At 47.0% G+C, this 12,011-nt stretch overlaps 1 long non-coding RNA gene across 1 annotated transcript; it reads right to left on the reverse strand.

Annotated features, from left to right (window-relative positions):
• Positions 1-10,002: 10,002 nt before the first annotated feature.
• Positions 10,003-11,536, reverse strand: LOC120412974 (uncharacterized). The gene is made up of 3 exons (XR_005604888.2): positions 11,072-11,536; positions 10,912-11,011; positions 10,003-10,847 (listed from the first exon to the last, which is right to left on the reverse strand). It is a non-coding gene; the product is annotated as an uncharacterized LOC120412974 (long non-coding RNA).
• Between the last annotated feature and the right edge of the window lie 475 nt (positions 11,537-12,011).

Consider the following 12,011-nt stretch of genomic DNA (forward strand, 5'->3'; position numbering starts at 1 on the left):
GTAAGTATAAACCCAAAGTGAAAAACGTTGCAAAAAAGGCCAAAATTTAAAGGTGAATGTTTGTTTACAAAGCGAAACATTCCCTGCTAACTAATCCCAACCAAACTTTCATCTCATTCATAACATTTTCTATCATTCTAGGTACAACGACAACTAAATTTACTACAAATTAAAACAAATTGGTTACTTTGGGCGTAGGAAATGGTAAGCTAAAGTGAAATTTGATTGCATCTCGACCACGGCCCATTTCACACAAGAAAGTTCCTCAGAAAAGAGTGTTTTGATTTGTTTACGTTCTAGTTTGAGCTCATCGAGACTCATTCATAGCTTTACTTTCTAAAGGCAACGAAATTGTGCCTGATTTGTGTGTGGGAACACCTCAAAAGAGTATTTTTCTGGCTGAAGATTTCATAATATCTTCAATTGTGTTTATGCGACCCACATCAGCATAATCATAGCTTGCTTAATCCTAGCAACTAACTCGTGTTGCGTAACTTAACCTAAACGACTGAGGAAACTCGTGGACATCTCAAGTCGTGCTGAACCGTATCACCAATGATGTGTTTTATTAGGCTTAATCTTTGTGTGTGCACTTCCGGTAAAAAGTGCAGTCATAGCTTTTTGTTTTCTAATCCGATTTTTCCCAACTGACTTACGCATTCTTAAGGAAGGAACCGTGGAATGTTCCCGGAATCCTCCGACCATTCATGTCTTCCAACACGTACGTGTTCGAACCTAATTTCTCCTTCACTCGAGCCTTCGTGAACTTATTCGCGAACTTGCCAACAAAGTCCTTTGACTTGTCCGACAGGTGGACATTCTTCTTGTACACATCCTGTCCCACCTCGAACTGATGACGCTTGTTCGCGCGCAAGTTGTACGGCTGCGAGTAGCGTTGATACGCTTTCGCCAAGTTCTGCCTAACCACTTCGAACAACTTCTCCATCTCTGCGCTTCGCTTCAGCGGGTCTTCTTCCTCCTCGCTGCTCAGGTGACGCAGGTGATCGTACTCCCTTCCGTTGCTGATCATATTTCGTCCGAAATTGACAAAATACGGTGAAAATCTTATGCTGTCGTGAACGCTTGTTCGTATCGCCATGGCAATCGTGTGAACGGACTCGTCCCAGTCACGATGGTTCTTCTTGTCGTTCAGGGCACACCGGATGGCGGTCACGATGACTCGATTGACGCGTTCCGAGGGATTCGGACTTGGGTGATACACGGCCAAGTTCCAGTGTTGCACACCGTACTTCTCCAACAGCTTCCGGAACAAATCCGACTTGAACACCTTCGCATTATCTGAAATACAAACGGACGGCGCACCAAAAAGCGTGAAAATCAGTGTTTCCAAGAACTGGCAAACTGCGGGGGCAGTGGCATTCCTCATGCACTGGCACATGACGAACTTAGAATGGAAGTCGCTCACCACCAAAATCCACACTTTTCCCTTCTTTGACCGCGGATATGGTCCGAGAAAGTCCAACGAAATCATCTCCCAAGGGCGCGAACATAATTTAGGCTTTCCGCAGGTCGGTCTGACGTTAATATTCGGTATTTTTGACTCCTTGCAGATCTGACACGCGAAGCAGAATCTCTTGACATCGGTGGCGAGTCGCGGCCAATAGAAGCGCTCTCGAACCTTACACAACGTCTTCCAGTACCCGAGATGAGCTTCTTCGTGGATCTGACGAATCAACGGCTGACGTTCACACATCGGAACGACCTGTTTCCACCGAAACGCACTATCTTCGGCAAGCGACGAACCAGAGATGAACTTGAAGACTTGACCATCAACGACTTTGAATTCCTGGTACTTATCCGGACACTTCTCGATCTGCGTCTTCAACCCATCTACGTACGGATCCGGCAAACAGACATCAACGGCGGTGAGACTTCGCGACAGGGCATCAGCAGGTACATTTTCGGTTCCCTTCTTGTACTGGAGCGTGATGTCGTACTTGGATAGCTTCAAGGCCCAACGAGCGATCCGCGGGGACTTGGACTCGATGCTTATTGTTCGCAAGAAGGTCAGACTCATCGCATCTGTCTGGACGACGAACTGACTACCTTCGACGAAGTGCTTGAAGTTCTCGATTGCCAGCAGGACGGCCAAACATTCTCTCTCCGTGGCGCTGTACTTCCGCTGGGTGCTGGAAAGCTTCTTCGAAAAGTAGGCAATCGTCCGACGTACTCCATCCTGAATCTGGACCAACACAGCACCAATCGCTAAATCCGAGCTGTCTGTCTCGATCACGAAAGGCAACGCGAAGTTGGGATTCGCTAGAACAGGTGCGGACACCAACGCATTCTTCAACTTCCTAAACGCCTCGTCAGCTTCCGGGGTCCAACTGAACTTCTTCCGGTCTTTCTTGAGGAGATTTGTTATCGGTGTTGTTATTTCGGAATAGTTTTGTATGAATTTTTGGTAGAACCCTGCCAATCCCAATAAACGGCGAATGTCCTTGACGGACTGAGGCGGAGCGTAGTCAAGAATTGGCTGGATTTTCGTCACATCCATGGACAAACCATTTTCCGAAAGAACGTACCCCAAATAACGAATCTGACGCTGACAAAACTTCGACTTCTGGACGTTGATCGTGAGTCCAGCGGTGCTGAGACGAGACGCAACGGTGCTGATCAGCTCACAATGATGCTCAAACGATTCGGACGTGATGATGATGTCATCCAGGTACACGTAAACAAACGGCTCGAGATCGTGTCCCAAAACCTTACTCATGAGCCGGGCCATTGTCGCTGGCGCGTTCGTAAGTCCGAAAGGCATCACCACAAACCGAAACAACCCTTTATTAGTCCGGAAAGCGGTCTTATCCTTCGCAGACTCCTCCAAGCTGACCTGATAATAGGACTCCGACAGATCTATAACCGAAAAGTAACGCGATCTCTGGATTCTCTGCAGAATTCCGAGCATGTTTGGGAACGGGAAGTCATCTCGTTTCGTGCACGAGTTCAAACGACGCGAATCCAAGCAGATTCTCCATTTCCCATTCGGCTTCTTGATGGGCAACAACGGGTTCAAAAACTCGACAGGACCAGCACTTTCCTCGATCACTCCTAAACGCAACATCCGGTCTACTTCTTCATCGATCACTCTCTCGACTACGGGAGACCAACGGTAACTGGGCAACCGGCGAGGCAGCGTTCCAGGTAGCAGATCGATAGCATGCTGCAGAACACTCGTTCGACCTAATTTTCCTTCGGCTGTAGCCGGAAGTTGGCGGACTGCTTCGAATAACTGTTGACGTTGCGGAAACGAGAGCGAATGTTCGGTTTCGATATCGGACGGTTGTTGTAGATGGCTTTCCGGAATCTCAATCGTCGGCATCTCGAGGCTCTCATCTTCTTCCGGCGGATCGATCAGCGAATCTCCTTCCATCGGGATGATCTGGAAACAAACCGTGCAGTCTTCTTCCGCGAAGAAGTCCTCGGCGAACACCAAATCGACAGATCGTACAGCAGCAGAATCTTCCTCAACTTCAGTCTCATTCCTGGGCTCCAACAGCTCTGGCGCGACCATTAGCCGGAAATTGAAAGCTTCCAGAAAGTCTACTCCAAGGATTAGATCTTTCGTAACTTCCGGGACGACTATGGTCGGAATTACACATGTTTTCGATTCGTACGTATACGGAATGTTTACGTAACCGGCACATGTGTATTCGGTACTGTCCGCAGTCTTGATTTTGATGTTACACTTCTGGATCTTGAGGCCAATCTTTCCAATCAGTTCCAGCGAACTAATGATAGATACGCCTGCACCGGTATCTGCTAATCCTTCAACTGTTTCGCCAAGAATGTTAACTGTCAAATGAGGGCATCGTCGGAAAGTGGTGTTGATGTTGTAGTTCTGATTGAAATAGCGGAAGTTGATAGTGGGAACGTTAGAGATGGGTTCAGCAGAAGATCTGTTCCCTTCGATCTCCATCTCTAATCGTTTTTTGGCGCGCGAAGGTTGTGTTGGTTCGGGCACACGGACGCGATCGTGTTCTCGTGACCGCAGATGTGACAGAACAGTCTCTTCCGCTGCACACAATCTCTCCACATGTGTCCGAGCTGGCGGCAGTTCCAACACAGTTCCTCCGCTCGAGGTCTCGATACTGCAACAGCTTCATTCGGCGGACGTGCGGCGGCTGTTGTTTTCCTAACCTGGACAGCAAAAACTTGGGATTCGTCCGATTCCTCAGCTTCTTCCCCAAACTCATCCTCCAGCTCAATCTGGTTTACTCCAGCTGCCTTAGCATTGTACAAATTGGTTTCCAGCGAGTCAAACTTGTAGCAAAGAAGAGCGAGATGGCCAATTGAGGTGATTGATCCCATGTGTAAAGCCAAACGACGCTGGTAGGACATCTTCATGTTCTCAACAATTAGACTGAACTTCTCCTGAACGGTCATCTTATTCACCAAACGTTGCGACAGCGCTTCGATGTCGGTTAAGTACGCGCTGAACTTCTCGTTAGGTCGCTGCTTCCGGGCTTTCATCTGGTCTTTGATGAAACGATCACGGTTCGGGTTGTCGTAACGCATCCTGAGGTAGATCACCAACTTCTCCCACGTGTCCAACTGCTCATCGTACGCACAGAACCAAACGTAAGCATCATCTTTGAACAAGAGATGAGCGTGAACTCGTAGTTCAGCGGCGGAGATCTGATACGATCGACTATGTTGTGCGATTTGTCGCAAAAAGTCATCAACAGGCATCGGACTCGTGTCGCCGGAAAACTTCGGCCATTTCTCGATGATGTTACAGGTCTGATGCGGCAGACGCGGGCGGACATACGGATGTTGACCAGCAGAAGACTGCGGCGGCAAACCGGTTGATCGAGCGAACTGATTTTGACCTAACTGCGGGTTTGACGAATTTGGAACGTCGTCAAAGAATTGATCGGGTTGCGGTTGTGGTTGCTGACCTCCACGATCAATACCACTGACACCAGGGTTGAACTCAGGGGTATCAGGAATCCCAAACAACGGCGCTTGTGAAACTGCAGTGGTTAAACCTCCAAACAAGCTCTCTACGCTCCCCATAAGGCCTTGAGGGACAACAGTAGTCGGAACCGTATGTTGCAACGTCGGATTCGAATCGAACTGACCGGCCACGGAATGCGGTATACTCCCAACTCCACGAGATATGTTCGTTACCTCTGAGTCGTGGACACCCACATTGGTAATCTGGTCCACCAAGTTGTGAATCGTTTGTTCATGAGGGTCTGGGCATCGTGGTCCTTGATGCACGATCGAATTAACACATGCTTTAATGTATCCTTCGATATCCCTGATATGAACGTACTGACTCATGTCCAATTCTCTCCTAGGTCCTTTATTTCCAACTGGATTCTCAGCGGATGTGGGCGGAGTTACCTGCAAGATCGGAGTCGGACGCGTGGTCGTAGACGAAACGGTTGGGGTTGACGTGTTCATGGCGGTAATCATCGTTGTCGGCGCCGGGAATCGGAAGCAACTCTCCGCGGCGGACATCTCCGACTGAATCGCTCTGCGGAATGCACGATGGAACTCGGGCGTGCGCAGCATCGCCGACAGATCACCGGAATCCAACACTGGCGATGTCGACAAAGGCTTTTGCAAAAAGACTCTCAGCTGTTCGTAAGCATCGGCCAAAATGGGACGCTTCGGGATGGCACCAGTCTGAACGGAAGTAACAGTTGCCGTGACCATCGGGTAGGCGGTTGTACTTACATTGGAAACACGTAGGGACGACATCTGCGAAGACAACTCTCCGGCGGACGTAACCGATCCAGCTGACGAAACAACGGATGCGCCTCCATAAGCACCATCTTCCAAGCTACTAATCACCTGACCGGCGACGGTAGACGTGCTTCGAATTTCCTGTTCCGGATTGGCTGACGTAGTAACGCTAGCGCTCGGTGACGTAACGGCAGGAGTTTCTGTTTGCGTTCGAATCGGTAACTTTCCGGTCGGCGATTTCACGACGAGGAACAGCGGAGTATGGGGAATCATCTGGTTCATGTCCTGATGGTAGTACTTGAGCGAAAGGTCGTTGATGAGATTCAGCAGCTCCTCCTGCTTCTGCAATTGGGTTCGATCGGCACAGACATACCGTCGGACACGTTTGTGGTAGTGCACCAATCTGGACCAGCATCCTCTTTGCTGATTGTTCTCCAGGCGATGCACGAGTTCCTTGAGGCTGTACGTAATTGTTGGATAATCATCTGCGAAGGAATAACCGATCACCATTTGCACTTTCGCCGTTTCCGGTTCGCGCAAAGCTTGGCGTAGATTCCTCATACGAGTGCTCAAAGAACCTTCCACCGGCAGTTGACGAATCGCGAGCTCGTACGTGATTTCCTCTTCGTACAGATCGTTCGCGTTGGCATGGTACCATTGTTCCATTTTGAATTGCGTAATAAGTCAGTAATCAAAAGAAAATAATCGGTAGCCGAGCTTCCGTGGCCGTGAGGTTACGGGTTTCGCCTTGTAAGCGGAAGGTGATGGGTTCGATTCCTGTCTGGCTCGGCAAAGTCAGATCCCTTAAAAGAGTAAATATGCTCACTGGGAATACTGACCGGTAGGGGATGGGTTTCGACTTGCGGCGTGCTGGGTTTCCAATCCAGAGGTCGTGAGTTCGATTCTCGTACCGGGATGATGAAGAACTTCAAGCAATGACAGTTTAAGTGTAATAATAAACAAAAAGATTGGAATGTAATAAAGAAAACAACTAATTCGACCAATTTAACTAACCCAAACAGTTGGCAAATGAATATAAAAAGAAAAAAAAATTAAATGTGATGTTGTGGATGGAAGTTCACTAAACCAGTTTAGACTCGCAATCTCCGAATCTTACCCAAACTAACCCAAAAAGTCCAAAAACCAAAGTCCCAAAACTTAACTAAAAATACCAACTAAATATGCTAACCCAACAATCCAAAATCTCAACCAGTTTAGTGATTAACACTACTGAAACTAATTTGCAAAATAACTTTAAACCAAACGATGAAAACTATCACTGAAAGTGAAAAATTCTCACGAAAATCCGTTTTCACGGCCCCACGTTGGGCGCCAAATGTAACGATTCTGCGTTGCACACGAAACGTTCAACAGCTTAAGCGCCACTTCCAAACGGAAGGCTGTTGTCGCAGTTGGAGGTCCGGCTAGAAACTCTCTCTTCGGGCAGGCTAAAACGGAGTGGCACCAACCAAAATGTTCATCAAACTAACCCAAAACTAAAGACCGAAAACTAAGATTTTGTACTATTGAAAATTGTGAAAGAAAACCAAGATTTGAGCCAATATTTGTGTGTATTTATTGATTTAGCTGAAACTATTGCGATATGTGACTTCGTTTACCAACTGACTTCGACCCAAGTTCACTAAGGACCGACTAAATTTGTATTATTTGTATTAAAAGAAAAGAATAAAGATTATATTTTATCTCTCAGATTAAAAGAAAAAAAAACTGAGGCCAGAAACTTTTGTAGTTTTGATTATATTTTTTGACATAGGACTATGTCTCTACTTACTATATTGGGGGCCAGTTCAGAAATTCGATCCAAAGCGTCACTTTTAAGCGTTCAAAAAAAGGGGACATTTCGAACGCTTATATCTTTTTTCCCTGTGAATTAATCCGGACGGTTGAACCACCAATCGAAAGGGGAAGACTTCAGCTATCGTTTAACTACATAGAAAGTTTGACTAAACATAGTTAAAGCACTTAAAACATGAAATCAAAATGAGTAATTTTTCAGTACAAATCGGACAGATGACCAATCAGAGCGAGCGTATGCATTCGAGGCCGCGCCCCATTTGTGCCGTTCTCCGGCTGTGCCGCTATTTAAGCAGAAAATTTCGCAAAAGCAAATCACTTTGGAACGAGCACTCGAACTGTGCACATCGGGCCGGCGCGGAGCAGCAGTAGCCAATAGAAGAAGAGGACCAGCAACCAGAAGGAAGAACCACCAGCAGCAGAAGGAGGAAATTCGTGCGAAGCGGACCGGTGGAAGTCGCTATGATGCGGCGGTGCTCATGAAAAATGGCCATTTCGACAGTGGTGGCCAAAACCTGGAGTGGCCGGTGATCTCAAAGAAGGTTCCCCCGGGGCCCGGGGAAACTTTTACAGAACGATACGAGTTGTGGCAATATCAAAATTCATGGTTTTTGATACTGAACATAATAATGGCCATTTCGACAGTGTTGGCCACAACCTGGAGTGGCCGGTGCCCTCAAAGCAGGTTCCCCCGGGGCCCGGAGGGCCTTTTACAGAACCATACGAGTTTTGGCAATATGGGTATCAAAATTCATGGTTTTTGATACTGAACATAATAATGACCATTTCGACAGTGGTGGCCAAAACCTGGAGTGGCCGGTGCCCTCAAAGCAGGTTCCCCCGGGGCCTGGGGAGACATTTACAGAACCATACGAGTTGTGGCAATATCAAAATTCATGGTTTTTGATACTGAACATAATAATGGCCATTTCGACAGTGTTGGCCACAACCTGGAGTGGCCGGTGATCTCAAAGCAGGTTCCCCCGGGGCCCGGAGGGCCTTTTACAGAACCATACGAGTTTTGGCAATATGGGTATCAAAATTCATGGTTTTTGATACTGAACATAATAATGACCATTTCGACAGTGGTGGCCAAAACCTGGAGTGGCCGGTGCCCTCAAAGCAGGTTCCCCCGGGGCCTGGGGAGACATTTACAGAACCATACGAGTTGTGGCAATATCAAAATTCATGGTTTTTGATACTGAACATGAAAATGGCCATTTCGACAGTGTTGGCCACAACCTGGAGTGGCCGGTGATCTCAAAGCAGGTTCCCCCGGGGCCCGGAGGGCCTTTTACAGAACCATACGAGTTTTGGCAATATGGGTATCAAAATTCATGGTTTTTGATACTGAACATAATAATGACCATTTCGACAGTAGTGGCCACAACCTGGAGTGGCCGGTGCCCTCAAAGAAGGTTCCCCCGGGGCCTGGGGGGACATTTACAGAACCATACGAGTTTTGGCAATATGGGTATCAAAATTTATGGTTTTTGATACTGAACATGAAAATGGCCATTTCGACAGTGGTGGCCAAAACCTGGAGTGGCCGGTGCCCTCAAAGCAGGTTCCCCCGGGGCCCGGAGGGCCTTTTACAGAACCATACGAGTTGTGGCAATATGGGTATCAAAATTTATGGTTTTTGATACTGAACATAATAATGGCCATTTCGACAGTAGTGGCCACAACCTGGAGTTGCCGGTGCCCTCAAAGAAGGTTCCCCCGGGGCCTGGGGGGACATTTACAGAACCATACGAGTTTTGGCAATATGGGTATCAAAATTTATGGTTTTTGATACTGAACATGAAAATGGCCATTTCGACAGTGGTGGCCAAAACCTGGAGTGGCCGGTGCTCTCAAAGCAGGTTCCCCCGGGGCCCGGAGGGCCTTTTACAGAACCATACGAGTTGTGGCAATATGGGTATCAAAATTTATGGTTTTTGATACTGAACATGAAAATGGCCATTTCGACAGAGTGGCCGGTGCTCTCAAAGCAGGTTCCCCCGGAGCCCGGAGGGCCTTTTACAGAACCATACGAGTTGTGGCAATATGGGTATCAAAATTCATGGTTTTTGATGCTGAACATGATAATGGCCATTTCGACAGTGGTGGCCAAAACCTGGAGTGGCCGGTGCCCTCAAAGAAGGTTCCCCCGGGGCCCGGAGGGCCTTTTACAGAACCATACGAGTTTTGGCAATATGGGTATCAAAATTCATGGTTTTTGATACTGAACATAATAATGGCCATTTCGACCGTAGTAGCCACAACCTGGAGTGGCCGGTGCCCTCATGGAAGGTTCACATTGGGGGAACATTTATGGCAATTTTGCCAACAAATCTATGAAACAAAATAAAATAATCTTATTCCAGATTTCACTAGTAATCCAAAAACTCATTCAAATTGTTTGGTCCTATGTCTTTCGGTTATGTCTCTGACATACCATCTTGAACTTTTTTTTTGGGAGGAAAAGCCAAGCTAAAAAACCTCCATCTTTTGCGTGGACAATTCAACTCAGTCCAGGTGTGATCCTAATCCTTTTTCCCTACTCCTTCTGACCGCTAAACGTCCCTATTTCCCTATCCGGTTCCTAAACGTCCCTACGGAGTTCGTTACTTGCGATTTGTGCGGTGCTCCCACGATGTGTCGACAATTCCGGTCCGATGTCGGCTGGACCGATCGGCGAAGGCGGGCCGATTCTTGAAGCGTGTGAGGCGAGGCGAGGCGTTACCGGCTCAGGCGTACGGTTGAGTGCCGGCGCGTGTTGTTGTTGCGGCTTTGGCGTCCTGCCGATAGATGGTGCTAGTTGTCGGGGCTTAAATCGGTCAAATGCACATGTGTTGGTGGGTCAGTGTATGCTGAGGGGCGTCATTGATCCAACAAGGACCTGCTACCAACTCAGGCGTGCGTTTCCGGAAGTCGTGGGAGTATTGAGCCGAAGCTAACCCACCCCGAAAGCAAACACGTGGCAGAGGGGTTACGGACGTGTAGCGTTATCCGATCCCACACTGACCTCTAGCGTTCGATCCCAACGTGCTCTCGCTAAAGTGCTACGAGATGGCGTCCTAGACCGACTAAGGCGTTACCGGTGTGACGTTTTTCCGGTTGCCGCTGGGGGTGGCAATAGAGCTGTGCCAACAGCGAAAAGCGACGGGCTGTCCCCAAATTCCGACACACCAAAAGATTCTCAAAGTTCAAGGTTAACAAACACTTCACTTCCGGTTCCAAAAAAAACTGCTTCCGATCCAGGATTGCGCTCCCAGACGACCACGTTTGAGCTTTCCAGCTCCAGATAAGCCACCCACGTTGATGGGTTCCTAAATCAACGTGCACAAACCAATGAGCGAACTCCAAATTTAAATCGTCAAAACTAAAACTTACCTTTCTCACTCGTTCTGATTGCGGCGGCCTCACACCTGCAAATTTCTCCTGCCAACTAGGCTCGATCACAGATCTGCCTCGAAAATTCTTCACACCTCGACTGCAAATTTAATTACACAAGATCAAGTACCAATTACAAAAAAAATATCACCAAAACTACCTTGCACAGATGCACTTAGTGCTGTTAATTTTTCAAAAATTATCACTGCCACGATTTCACCTGATCGCAATTGACGACGATCAGAGGACGCTAATTATCACGGTCGTAAAAATACTTCCAAAACGATCCGGACTGTGTCACGAGTTCTGCCAAAGTGAACGAGAGTCAGTCTTCATCGCTTGTACGAACCGGCAATCTTAGTTTTCTCCCAAATTTTGATACAAAAGACTTTTCATTTTGCTCTCTTTCTTGTTAATTTTCAAGGACAAATTGAGCTTCAAAAAATTTACACAGGAGATGCTTCCCAATTGGCTTTAATTTCAAACCGAACACAATTTGTTTAAAAATCATTTATTTCGAGCAAAACGGTGCAAAATAGGGTTTCTGCTATCCTCCCATAGGTGGCGACGATCAAAAAGCAAAGTTTCCCTAATTTGGTGCGTGTCCTAGCTGACCCAACATATCTTAGCAAACATACATACAGGGACTCACAATGATGTGGTTACAGCCATGCATCATCAGTTCTTCCATACAATTTTGCTGGCACGTAAATATTCAAAACATTACTTAATCCACCTTTAGGTGGTTGCTGCCTTCCTCAGATTCATAAAAAAAATTAAGTTAAACATTTTTTGTTGCTTTGCAATCATTAGTTTTGAAAAAAATAATGTACTGAGTTTTTTTCCGCACAAATTTAAGATATTTTTAACGGAGCGTTTTGCCTTCCTCACCTCACTGAGGCAAGGCTATAAAATCACTCGAAAATTGAACTTCTGAAATATACCTTCTTGATATACCTTCACGTATACATATCGACTCAGAATCAAATTCTGAGAAAAAGATGTTTGTATCTACAAAAAAGGGTGATTTTCTGCATAACCTCAAAAGGCCGGGTCTTTTTGTTTACGTGCGAGAGTCGCGCCAGATGCGACACGCCCGG

This window comes from Culex pipiens, chromosome 3 (genome assembly GCF_016801865.2).
Source record: "Culex pipiens pallens isolate TS chromosome 3, TS_CPP_V2, whole genome shotgun sequence".
In the NCBI taxonomy this organism is placed as follows: Eukaryota; Metazoa; Arthropoda; class Insecta; order Diptera; family Culicidae; genus Culex; species Culex pipiens.